This window comes from Nyctibius grandis, chromosome 13 (assembly GCF_013368605.1).
Source record: "Nyctibius grandis isolate bNycGra1 chromosome 13, bNycGra1.pri, whole genome shotgun sequence".
NCBI classification, from domain to species: Eukaryota; Metazoa; Chordata; class Aves; order Nyctibiiformes; family Nyctibiidae; genus Nyctibius; species Nyctibius grandis.
Window position 1 is genome coordinate 321,070 of NC_090670.1, and position 13,352 is coordinate 334,421.

A 13,352-nucleotide genomic window follows, 5' to 3' on the forward strand; every position below is an offset into this window, starting at 1 on the left:
ACCTTCTCAAGAAGACAGCAGGGTGGGCAGGACTGGGGTCTCAGCACTGCTGCTCCGCAGGGACACCCTGGGGTGGCCATAGCTCCTGCGCTGAGCTGAGGCCAGGGATCGTGGGAGAGCTCCTGCTGCTTGTGCCAGCGCAAAATAACCCAGCGAAGGTAAAACTCTCTTCCGTGGTGGTTCAGGATAAATGGTTCACACTGAAGAGGATCAGAAATGCTCAGGTAATCCATTAGCACGGCTCAGCTCATGGGGACAGAAGATAGGAGGAATACATGTATACATGCTTTTAGATAGTTTGCTATAGGAAACTTAAACCCCCACAAAAAAACCACCCCACTTTAATACGTGCTGCCGGTGTGAGTCCAGAACAGGTTGATCTCCATGGAAGAACTGGTCTCTCAGGTTTTGTATGAGATAAACATAAGCAGCAGCTAACGTTTCCTATTGTATTCACTTTGTCTGCAGCTCTGCAGTTACCCTTCCTAGGCCCCAGTCAGATGTGACAGACTTCAGGAGTTTACCCAGGTGATCACTCACCTGTCTGAAGTCACCCACACTCTGCCAGGCTTAGGTGACTGCAAAGCTGAGCTACTTGTGTATGTGGCAGCAGCTGGATGCTTGCAGCGGGGCTGAGGTGAGAATCCCTGTATGGGTGCTGTCATCTTGCTCGGTGATGGGCACAGTCACCACCGCGGTACCTCAGCAGGCACAGTCACATCCTTACCCCATGCCAGCGCCGGGGCAGCGTTCAGCTGACATTCCTTTATGCTCCCACTCATGCTCTGAGTGTGAGAGATGCGCGAGTCAAAAGCAGGGTGCCTTTGGGATGTACACAGGGAAGTATAAAATGCTGCCTGGATTTTTTTTTCTCAAAACACAAAAGTTAATGTCAAATTAACCTGATGTGCACCATAAAAAAGACTCTCAGGGAGAGGATTTGTGTGTCTTTCAGGTGTAATGCAGTCTTTGGCTCTGAACTAAATAATGCATGGCTCAGCCTGCAGCTTGCTTGGTGATGTATAATCACCGTGTGGGCTGTTTACAGTGGTTATGATTTTGTTAGCACGGCGAATTATAGAAGTGATTGTAAGTCAGGAGCTATGTGCATATCTACTGCCTGGGGACAGGAACTCAAGCCCCATAGCTGCCAAAACAAGGTGATCTGCAAGATCACAGTCAGGGGATGGGTCAGAGCAGAAGGGAGAGCTGGCCTCCAGCTTAGATGGCATACAGGAATGAGGCAGTGTGCATACACAAGGTACCAGGCTTGCCAAAGCATTAGTCCCAGAAACAATCGATGGATTTAGTCACAGATTATTCTGGTAATGTGAGAACAGCAGGACTGGGCATGTGATTGATGAAACAGCTATTGCTGGAAATTAGTATTTGTGGTGTTAAAATGCAAAGACAGCCTGTCTTGGAAATCAATTTGTTTGTTAATTTGCTCCTGTTTTGGGGAAAGTAGATCTATTTCTCAGCAGGTGTTCTTCATAAACCTCGTATCCTTTGGTGTTCTTGAGACAGGTTTTATTCTGCATTTGTACACTGTGGGAAGGACAGGAGAGATAAAATAGTCACCTATCCCCGATGAGCCCTAGAGGAAGAGTAAGGGAGTAATTCAGTCTGTGGGGAGAAGGGATGGGCAAAAATCCTGCTGCATAAGGGGCAGTTAAACAGGTGTGATGCTGCTGGCAGCGTGTCTGGTGGGGGCAGGAGAGAAAAGTCCTCTGTTATTCAGGGTCATCAAGAATAACAACGAAATTGTCTTGCCTTTGTGTACAGAAGGATGTTGATGCAGTGGGAAGTTTTGAGTCTGTTGCTGTAAGGAGCTTACAGAAAACCCAGCCTGTAGGACCTTCCTTTTGGATCCTTGTTCGTATTTAGGGATATTTTCTTCAAATGAAAGCTTTCGCTTTGGAGGTGAGCGAAGAACAGCCCTCTGCTTTTGGTCAGGCCGGCTTGCTTTGTGAGAAATCAGCAAGCAGAATCACAGAATCAGCCAGGCTGGAAGAGACCTCTGGGATCACCGAGTCCAACCGTGACCAAGCTCGGGGTGCCCGGAGGGCGCGGTGGGTCCCTGCTGCCCGCGGGCTCCTTGTGCCAGAGGCTGTGCCCGACGTGCCGCAGGAAGGAGGTTCATGGGTCAGGGGGGAGGTTTTTTCCTCACTTTTCAGTGTGAAATACGGGAGGGCCCCAAGTCAAACATAATGTGGGAAGAGGCCACTGGTGCGGGGCCCCTCTTGCCGCTTCAGGTTCGGTGTTCGCCCGTCAGTCACTGTGCAGAGAGAGCGGGCTGAGGGGTTCACGGTTGGGTTCAAGACCTAACGTGTCGAACAGGACTGAGCATAAGGATTGTGTCTAGTCCGATTTACAGACTCTCAACTTGTTAAACATCAAAAAAACCCGAGGTGCGACAGCAATGAGGGTCTTGAAACGGGTGGCTCCTCAGCTGGGTTACACTGAGCTGGCAGCACGGCCGTGCTCTGGCTTGTCTAGAGGAGCTCATTATTCTTCGACCTTCTTTCATCAATACTCTGTGAGTGTACACTCCAGTAGGTTACAGCTGCGTGCAACCCCAGAAAACTTCCTTTCTGTTTCCGTTCTTCAGTGCAAAGGAAATCATTGTTCCTGGGGAGGGAGCTGCGCCGTGGCCCAGGCGTTCAGCATCGTGTCTGTGCAGCCGCATGCGGGTGCTTATGGGCACGGGTGCATTTTGCACTGGCCTAATGCACAACAGCTTGTTAAAATGGTTGAGTGGCCACACAGGAGGGTCCTCGTTGTCCTCAGGGTCTCTGGCAGCCCCGGGGCTGGTGGGGGATCTCCCGTCCTGCACGGAGGTCGTGCGGATTTCATGGGGGAAGCTCCCCACTTCTGCCTGGCCGTGCCCTCCCATGTGCAGCTCTGGAAAGCTGAGCAGGCGTGATCATTTTCCCTTTCCCAAGGCATGTTGTGCTTTTAAGTTGTAATCTCTTTGTTTCACAAAAAAAGCCAACACACCTTTCCTGACTGAAAGGTTTTGCCTCAGTAAAACGGAAACAGGCGTTCCAGCTCGGATTTCTAAAAACCTGGGGGAGATTTATGTCAAAACTATGAGCTGTCTTTCAAAAGGTGTTCATGGTGGAAAATGGAAATTACCCCTTCAGTTTACAAAGATGTTTTGATGCTACTGGAATGTTTCATTTGATTTTTACAAGGCATGACTGAAACAAACTATTCGAAACCACAGCTATCAATAAAGTCTTGACACAAGTTCTTCCCACCATCTTTTATTTTTTTGCATTTCAGGAGATTCCCCCAATCCCTCCTGTCATCTGAAACTGAGGGAGTAAGCATGTCTATTATTAAAAATGCCAGCCCTCTAAATAAACCGTAAGGCAGGAGAAACACAGTTGTCTGTTTTCATACCTGAAAATGCCTTGAGGAGCAGATACCTGGCACGCTCACGGTCAAAGAGGCAGTGAACTGGTTCAGCCAGGACTAGGGCCTGCAGCAACTTGGGTTTGAGTTTGTCGCTTTCTGCAGCCACTGGCACAAAACCCAGGCAGCTTCCTCGGAGGTGCCAAGGGCCATCCTGAAGCAAAGCTGTCATCTGGGGACAACAGCCGCCCCTTCCTCGTGAACCACCCTCCTCCCACCACCTCTCTCCATCCACACTCCAGAGATGTGGCTTGTGCCAGAATAGTTCCTGGCTCTTGGTTTTCTCTCTGCAGCCTTTAGAGATCTTCACCTTGGAGGTGTTTGGTGAATTAGGCTGGAGGAACTGGCCAGGGTCCCTTGGCATTGCTGACTGCCAGCCTGAAAAGCCCATTGTGGGATGAACCACCTCGGGGTGTTGCAGTCATGACTCTTATGGCTTTGTTAATATTCCAGATGCAGAGCTCAGAAAAGGCTTCCTCGTGGGTGCTGTTCTCTGCCCAGAACGAGTGGGACCCTCAGGCTGGAGGGTTTGGTGTGAAATTGCAAATTTTTGGTGTAATAAACACCAGGTTTTACTGTTGCTTTACAAGCAACCTTCTGGGAAACCTGCTGGTAGTGTCATGGCTGAGTTACGTGATTTCCCTTGGGTGAAGCTGTACAAAGGTTTGATAAAACTGATTGCAGTGTTTCATTAGCCAGCAGATTCCCCCAAGGCTTGTTGTCCATCAGAGCATCCAGTCCCTGTCAGCAGTGATTTGGGGTGTGAGACAAGGCCACGTGTTCTGCCTCTGCGAGACTCAGATAGATCACTGTCAAGGTAAGTCATCCTGTTCAGTCGCGTTAAAGCCTGAAGACTGGTTACAAGGCTCACAGCAGTGGTGGGGGATGTGGGGAAAGGAGGCTTGAATGATTCAGCTCAGCCTCGGTAATGCAATGGGTGCAAAGGTTTAAATCTGGATTGGGTGGATGAAGCCCCAGGTTTGTCACTCACCCGTTTTCTGTCGCTATCCCACAGCACAGTGTGGATAATCAGGCGTTTTTCTCGCATGTTCCTCACTGCTTTGCAAACACAATGAGAGCTTGTCGGCTCTCCTGGAAGCCATACATATTCATTCTGGCACTTGCTTTCAGATTACTTTCACTCCACGCAGAGACCAGTGTCATTTGTGAACGTTCAGAGAAGCCTGGGAGCCTGTGGCTTGTTCTCAGCCATTTCAGCCCACGGGTGACTCTGCAAATGAGCGTGTCAGAAATAATTCCTTCTGCTGAGAGCTATGCAACAAGCTAGGAGCTTGCTTTGCTCTTAAGAAGTCCTTTAAAAGTTCAAAAAGCCGTGGCATCCGAGGCTCCCTCCTGCCTGCCCAGCCCGTGCTGCTTCCAGGCGCTGCCGTGTCCTCGGGCTGGGACGGCAAAGCGCGGGTTCGAAGAGGCACCGCACGGGCTGCCAGCGTCTGCCAGAGCTCCTGCTGCTTGGCAGTGAGACTGCGAGCGTGCTACCAAAAAGGTAACCATGGAGTTTGAATTTTCTGTTCTATGAACACAATCCTGATGCCAAAGCCCAGCCAGAGACGTCTTGGACAAACCAGCCGGCGCGAACCTCCTGGGAAACCAGCGATGGACCCGAGTGCTCTGCCCAAAGTAACGACTGGAAGCTCGCTCTGGAGGTTGTGCTTTGAGATGCAGCTGGGTGAGCAGCTCAGGGCAGTGGAAATAAGGCATTTCAAAGTGTGGTGAACCCCACCTGAGGGTTTACAGATGTTCATGTGCACCTTCCTGGGGTCTGTCCTTAGACTGCAAGATGAAGGCGATTGCCCAGCTTTCTGTAGGCTAAAGATATATAAATTATTGAACTGAATGTAGGAGAGTCGGTGGATTCCTGTGTGCTTTGTCTTAAGGTAATGAAAAATAAATTTCACCCTGTGGAATGGAAAGGCAACAAACAGTAACTGGGCTCTTTGCACTGGCCCAGCACAGCCAGCTCCCTACCGCAGGGCACAATCCCATGAGCGTCAGAACCCACCTGGGCTTCTGTGAGATTCATATTTGCTTTATGTGATAAAAAAGAATCTTTTTTTAGATTAACTAGATTAATTTAGATTAACTTCGGAGCTGGAATAGCACAAGCACCATTCTCTGAGCACCATCAGATAAAAGCCCTCACTTTCTGGACTGGATGGTTCTCTTTTAACTCAGGTTTTGTTTCATAAGCATATTAACATCATATCTGTTATTTTACTGAAGCAGCCAGGAGGGAAAAGCAGATTGCAGCCAGACAGCGTAATGTTTAAGGTCATTACTAACCCTCCAAATGGCACTTAGGGGAAGTCACCCAGAGGCTTATGTAGCAGATGACTCCAGTCCCTGTCACAGCTCTGCCAGGCAGAGCCCACCCCGACCAGGAGGAGCCACCACTCTGGCATGGCCTCATCCACCAAAGCTCTTCCAAGGCTCCTCACTCCTGACTTTCTGCCTCCCTGGCACTGTCAACCTCCTCCCCGTCCTTCTGATGTCTGTGGCCAACCACCTCCCCTGGTGCTGCGGGTTCCTGGCTGGGGTAACCCCTCTCCAGACCTTTCCAAGACACACTCAAAACATCTTGGTTTGCGCTGATATTCCTCCCTAACACCCCGAGACGTTTCTCATTGCTGTCAGGGCAGTGATCACGGACATCAGCACACCTTCTGCATCCTGTGTTTCAGTTCTGAGAAGCTGGCTGCATAGAAAACAGAAATAAAACCCCTATTGTCCGAGATGCTAATTAGTAACAGGCTGACCAAGGTGGAGACTAAAATTCAGGGCAGGTTTTGTCTCACTTGGCCTGCTTATTCTGTAGCAAAAAGGCACTAAACCAAATAAAAGTCCTAACCCAAACATTTATGTAGAAGTACTTTGATTTTTTTTCACACGCGTAGGCATCCTTTCAATGTTCTTTAAAATTTGCCCAGCTGCTTGTGCTGTTGCTGCTTTACCTCCCAGCCGTTCTGGCTGCTCGGCCTTTGCTCCAGCAGTGTGCTGCCCAGCGCGTGTCACGGCGCAGCCACGGATCGGGGATGAAAAGCCATCCTTTGTCTGCAGGGCCTGTTGTTTTGCTTCAGGTTGACTCACAGCAAATGTTCCAACGTGACTCAGAGCCAATATTTAATTGTGGAGACATTGTGTACTGGCACCCGAGGTTCAGCAGCTCAGGATGCCGTTGCTGGTGATAACTTTGCACTAACAGCCGCTTCCCTTCGAGCCTCTCAAGGCTGTTTGAGCGTTATCCTAAGTTGGCTGAAGGGGTTTAACAACCTGCCAGGCGCAGAGCCCTCTGCCCAGCTTGGGAGGAGTTTGGAGGGAACCCAGGGCTGCTTTGCTTAGGTTGTCTATAATTAAAAATTCCCAGTACCTTCTGGGGGTAAGATTTATGTGCAAATCAGATTCGCCGTGGTGGCCAGCCACACAAACCCTTTTTGGCCAGCGGTAGAGGTGCTGTTGTTTTGAGCGTATGAAACGAGACGTCCTGTTCCCGACCAGATTATTATTTTTGATCTTTCATGGGGCGAAATTCTGGGAAATTTTAGGAAAACACAGACAATAAGAATGCCATTCATCTCACAGGGATCAGGATTAAGGCTAAAGACAGGAATAACAGTTTTCACCTCTAAGCTGCTTTTGTAAAATTAGGTGCCTCTCTCTGTATTTTGGCTTAGTCTTTGGCCAGCACCTTTCGAGCTGCTGGGACACCATTCAAACCAGACTTGTGCTTCCAAACAGGGTGGCAAGTACACAATCACCTTCCTCCAGGTGATCCTCCTCCTGCTGTTCCCCGTGTCCTCGGTGCCAGCAGCAGCAGGGCTGTGGAGCAGCGCACCCCGAAGCCTGGACGCCCGACCCAGGGCAGACCCAGGGCTGGGGGCAGAGCACTGCGCTTCTCGAACCCACCGCTTCGTTGCTAGGGCTGCACTCAGGCTTTCGTTACTGCAGTCACAGCTGTTCTTGGTCTAAGACATTAAAGGAAGTCCCAGGTGCTCCTTTTGTGGAGATGAATAATTAACTGGCAATTTTATAAAAGCAGCTTTGCTTGATGGCAGCAGTTCCTGAAGTGCTCAGGCTACAGGAGAGCTCTTTCAGGGTAACACCACGTGGTTCCTGTTTGAAAGCAAATCCTTCTCTCTTCCATGAGCTTGAAGAGACCTGGAGCCTGGCAGCTTCTCTGGAAGGTGAGTGGCTTGTGGCTTTGCCAGCTCTGCTCTTGTTCCTCCCTTATTCCCCTCCTGCACCAACTCCAAAGTCACCACAGACCTGCAGAGTTGTAAGGAGTCAAACCAAGTAACTGAAAAGTGAATGGGGAGAAACATCTCCAACTTGGATCATTTGACTCCTCCAAATCCCCCCTTGCTGGTGTCAGGGCAGTTGCAGCTGCTGTGTGATCTATTGGTGAACGCAGGAAATACAAACCACCAGAGAAGCTGCCTGCGTTCATTTAATGCCTGAGTCTGGCCAACCTGAAGAGAAGTTCCTTAGTTCAAGTAACCAGCAGCAGAAAGAAAAAACGTAGGAAGCTGTAGTCTTGTTGGAAACGTCTCCCATAGATTTTTGTATTTCTTTTCAAACTATGCCTGTTAGGAAAGAGATAATACAACCTCAAACTTTATTTCTTTCTCTTCTGCAGTTCCCTCTTTTCAAGCATTTCTCCCAAGCTAAAGCCTCCTGAACTCCTAGGCACAAATGTAGCCTTTGTAGGAAGGTAGTTGTGATGATGGCTGCAGCCCCAGTGGCATCACTCCTGGTTGAAGTTCACCGGTGACAGAGAACTGAATGACCCTGTCGTAGATGTCTTCTGGAGGCATGTGAGACCTTGTCAGACTGCATCAGAAAGCAAAACCTTTAGGAGACTTTGACTCAGTCACTTTTTTCTTTCCCTGACATGTGCTTCCCTGCGCCGATGGACTCCTGTTCTCAGTGACTCGATCCTTAGTCTTTTGAAGCAGCCCAATAAAGGAACAGAGCGGCTTTATCTCCCTTTCAGAGCGCTTTTGCCTTTATCCTTACATTAGTTACTTCTAGGAGAGCGAATAATTCAGAGCTTGCTAATGGGTCTTGCTGCGCTGTCTTCCATCTGATTCACGGGGGATGCGACATGAAAATGTTCTTCCCGTCCCTCACTGATTCAGCTGGATGAGGTACAAGTGAGCTGCTTTGAAATTTTTTTTTTTCACTCGCTCTTGTAGATCACGTTGCAGAGAAATAGATAAGCACAGATGCTGCCTGTTGTTCTTCCACTCACTTTCAAGTAACTCTTCTTGAATACTTGCGTGCTGGGGACAAAAACAAGACTGAATCATTTCTGCTCTCTGTTCACTAGTAATTTACGGTATTGCCAAGACTGTTAAAATACCAGTTACTCAGAATTTAAAAAGAGTTTCAAAAAAGGGGAAAGTGATTTATTGGGGAAAGGTTTGAGATAGAGGGGGGGGGCTGCAGAAGTCCCAGCAGATCCAGACCCACCTTGTGCCATCGCTGACCCAAGGGCAGAGCAGTGCTGGGGTGCGGGTGATGCTGGGGAGCAGCAGCACGGGGACGGGGCACGGTTTTGTGGTCAGGCTTCCCCTGTGCTGCAGGATGGGTAAGGTAAGCCCCGTTCCTTGAAAGAGTTTTGGTGCCTACAGCCCACGGAGCAGCTGGGTGGTGGGTGGGGAGCTCAGCCTGGGGTGTCCGGAGCTGCCCTGGGTGGGCAGAGAGACGAGCACGAGAGGTGGACTTTGTTGTCGTGAAGGTGTTATCTAGTCTAAAGCTGTTGGCAACACACCAGCCTGTTGTCTAGAGGAAAACATCCCCGTGGCTCCTTGGGAAAGGGATCATTTCCGAAGTGCGGGGTGGGCTGGCAGAAATACCTGCAGGGTGCACTGAGGGAAGGCGTTCACCAGCGTGGAGCTGGCACAACGGAGAAGCACGATCACGCTCTTCTCTTGAAGTGCCCTCCCGGCAGGGCTGTCGCTCTGGGGAAGCCCGGATGGTTTGGGGTTGGAGCAGTGGGACGGGCCCGTGCTGCGGGGCAGTGGGCTGCCGGCTGCTGTCCCCCGGGATGTGTGGGAAATGCCTCGTCCCTGCTCTCACCCAGGGAGAACTGCTCTGCAAACACATCCTGCCGTGCTACCGAAAGCCAAGAGCAGGTAAATGCGTTTTGGGGTCTGCATTTCAGCCTTGCCTAACTCTCTGGGTTTCTCTGAGCTGGTGTGACCCACCTGGCTTCCCCCAGAATGAGGAAAAAGAGGCAGCAGGATCCCAGAGGCAAAGAGGAAAGCTAGGCTATTGTAGAGAGAAGGTAGCAGCTGTGTAATTTTATATAACAAAGCAATTTTGGGAGGTTTCAGCTCATTCCTGTGCCATAGTAACATCTTTCTTTGTGCGGCTGCTGCAGCTGCGGTTGGGCTGCGCTCTGAAATGGGCGGGCGTGGGGAATGGGCTGTTAAAAACCACAAACCTTTGGTCGGGTGCAGGAGTGACGCCGTGGGTCCTGTTTGGATCCCTGTGGTTGGTTTACGTCTCCATACAGAGACGCCTGGACACGGGGCGGCACGTGGTGAGGTTTAGCTGGGAGACGGTCAGCAGCCCCTTGTGGTGTAGGAGCGAGTCCAGAGGAGGGCAACCAAGCTGGTGAAGGGTCTGGAGGGCACGTACAAAAACCTCCTGCCCAGTTTTTCTCCAGCTAACAGGGCCTTTTTTGTGTCAGTTTGTGACCATATGCTACCAGGAACTTGAGTATTTATCCCTTTTCTTGGGCAAATTTTACACTGAATCTCTACAGTGCGGGGGAGCCAGGTTCACCCTGGGCTGCGTGGGGTGTCTGTGTCCCAACTTCTGGATGTCAGAGAGATGTGGGGTTCACAGACCACTCGGGAACGTGAACGCAGTGTCTAGCCTTTGAACGAAACAGTAGATGTTGATTTTTTTTTTCTTGAAAGCCAGGAATTTTAGCGAGTGCAGCTGGGGATGTGGAAATAATGTTCAGGAGAGAAAATAAAGCACTGAATAATTCTGCTTTTTCTTGGAGTTGAAAAGAGAGAAGGGACTGAATGCAAGAAATGTTTTTTGTGATATGAATGCAAACTAATCCAGGCTGGAATAGTCATTGGTGTTTCAAAACCTTAGCCCCTGAAACAGAGAGATTTGAAGGGGAAAAAAAAAAAATCCCCAAATGAGTAAGAGCCGTTGAAAGAGACTGTGAATGTTACAAGGACAAAAGAATCCAGTGGGAGACACCTGGGCTGGAATGATGCGGGTGGGCGCTGGTCGGGGGCGAGGGTTGGTGTCTCCAACAGCTTCCAGAGCCGGCTCCCATGGCCTGGGACAAGGCCACCCTGTGCTTCCCTCTGTCACTGCTGTGACCTCCCTCCTGCGCAGGGCTGTCCCCTCCCCGTGTGCCTCCCCCCAGCTCCACAGCGAGACCCTCCAGAGCTGGCAGTAGCTGTCAGTAACCGCCGTCCAGCTTGAGAGACTGAAGCTGAAAATTTTGGTTTTGTAGAGAAATACAGGCTTCCTAAGGGGAAAAAAAAGACTTTTTTAAAAAATTATTTTTTTAATTGAATGAGGTAAAATTTATTGTCCACAGCTAAAATTTCAGCTTGGCATTGATCACATTTACCTCCTGGCTTTCATTCAGATTTTCAGTGAAAAAACAGCATTTTGGGAACACAAGTGTGACCCGCAGAACAGCACCTATCCTCCGGTCACCTCCTGAAAAGGCAAGCTGCTGTTCTCGGAGGGCCTTGCAGCTGTGTGTCAGGGCTCATGTCATCCCTGCCTCCAGGGAGTCTTCAGAGGTGTTTCAAGTCTACTTATTTCACTTTGCCTTTCAAATAATATTTTATCTTCTGCATCGCTTATTAAAGGAACAGGGCTCTGGGACCTCACTTGCACATTTGTAGCTGTTGGTAAAATCAGACTAGGGATTTTTTTGGCTATTTTTCAGAAACTCCAGAGCAGTTCTTGGTCTAGTGCATCTTCCCATCCTCCCAGAGAGGTTTTCATCAAACTAAGGAAAAAAAGGCATGACAGGAGCTCCCACAGCAACTCGCCTGCCTCTGCCAACGGGACGTGGCTCCAGAACAGCCTGTTTGGCTTTTTCTCCTGGTATTGATTCCTCTGCAAAGTAAAAAAATGATGCCGTTACCTGGACATGGCAGGGCTCATTTCTGTGTCCCGATGGACCGTGACCAGCAGCTGCCGCACCGCCTGTGATTGCCTCCTCTGTGCCTTGTCTCCGCTGCATCAAGCAAGTCTTCCTCGTTGAGAGCAAACCTTCAGGATTAGCGTACATTGGGTTTCATGCCCTGAACCGACAGCGCATCCCTGCGTTACTTTACCTTGTTCTTACTTTACAGCCATTTGATAGTCACAAAATCAATAGTTTGTTATCCAAACGCAGATGTCCCCCTTGTCAGGCACACCAGGCTCCACAGCGATCAGCAGCGTGATGTATGTGTTCTTTGACACCCATGTGCGAGTCACTTGAGCGTGTTCACTGTCCTTCTCGCCGATCCTCTGCTGTATTCCCACACTTAGAAGTAATTGCAGATACAGGAGAGAGGATGGAGAGCGGCCGTGCTCCAGCTCCACCAGCCTGCAGAGAGGCTCTGGGTGGCAAAGGGGTCAGCGCCCCTCTTAATGACAAAGGGTTGTGCTAAATTAAATGGCTGTTGCAAAAAGAAAGTAGGAAACACGCTCGAATGTCTCTTAGCACAAAATATTAGAAAGATTTGCCCTGGCTCCAGGCTGCGGAACGGGGTATTTTAGGCGTTCAGGATAAACGTGCTGCAGAGGACACGGTGCTGGGTCAGAGCCCACCTTCCCCACAGCCCCCAGCTCCTGCCTGTCCTCCTGAGAGCCACAGACATCGCCAGCAGCTCCCTTGGCCGACACCAAGTCATTGGAGAGCTTTACCTCTCCATAATTAAAAAATTATTTTTTTAATTCAGTGTCCACATCATTAAACGTGGCATTAATTGGACACTGAGGCAGCTCAGCAGATGTCAGGTGGGATGTGTGATCGTTCGCAGGTCACACCTGCAGGGATCCTCTCTGGGTCAGAATTTAATCACTTTGACAAGAGATCCGGGGTGCTGCACTTAGCAGAAAGGGCTCCGCTTTTGGGCTGCAATGCATCGTTTAAGTGTTCACAATGTGAGGATCAAACTGCAGCCTTACTGGGCTCCCCAAATAAACCTTATCTGCACCAAACACACCCATCAATTTTACTGCCATCAAGCAGATATAGAAGGAATTAGTTGTCAGGGAATGTTTCTAATTTAAATGTTAGCAGCTGTTACTATTTCAGAGTGGCAAATTCTGTGATTTTGCCTAAAAGTCTGCTCTCGGTAAATGAAAATAATTTGTAAAAGCTGGATTATATCTGCAATGGCCCTCACATACTGGGAGGGGAATGCAAGGGAAAGCCCGTGGTGAATCATGGTGGTGGGGCTGAAGGAACACACAGATAAAACTCGTGTTGCCGAGTGCTGTGGGCCGAGCAGATCTTTGCCTCCCCAGAAACCAGACCTTGGGGTACCTGCACAGACAAGCGTTCCCCAAAGCACTGGGTGTCCTTGTGCCCCGGAGCACCCTCACGGTGTAAAAGGGCTCTGAGCGCCTTCTGAAGCAAAAGCAGTCTGGAGGCACCGGACGCGCTCCGCCGTAGGCTTTGCTATTGTCTGTAATCTTGCCAAAAAACGTTGTGGGTGTTTCTGCAGAGCGTGGTTTAGCAGGAGTGTGAAGTGGCCCCCCGTAGCTGCTGTGCTGGGTACCTGCAGACCCGACCAGTTCAGATGGGAGGAGGAGGAGAGAGGAGACAGTGAAGATCAGGGCACATCCACCCTCTGTGCTGTGCTGCTCTGCTGGGTCTGCACGTCAGACTCTCCCGTCGTCTCTGCGTGGGGTTGCAGTACACCTCGGGG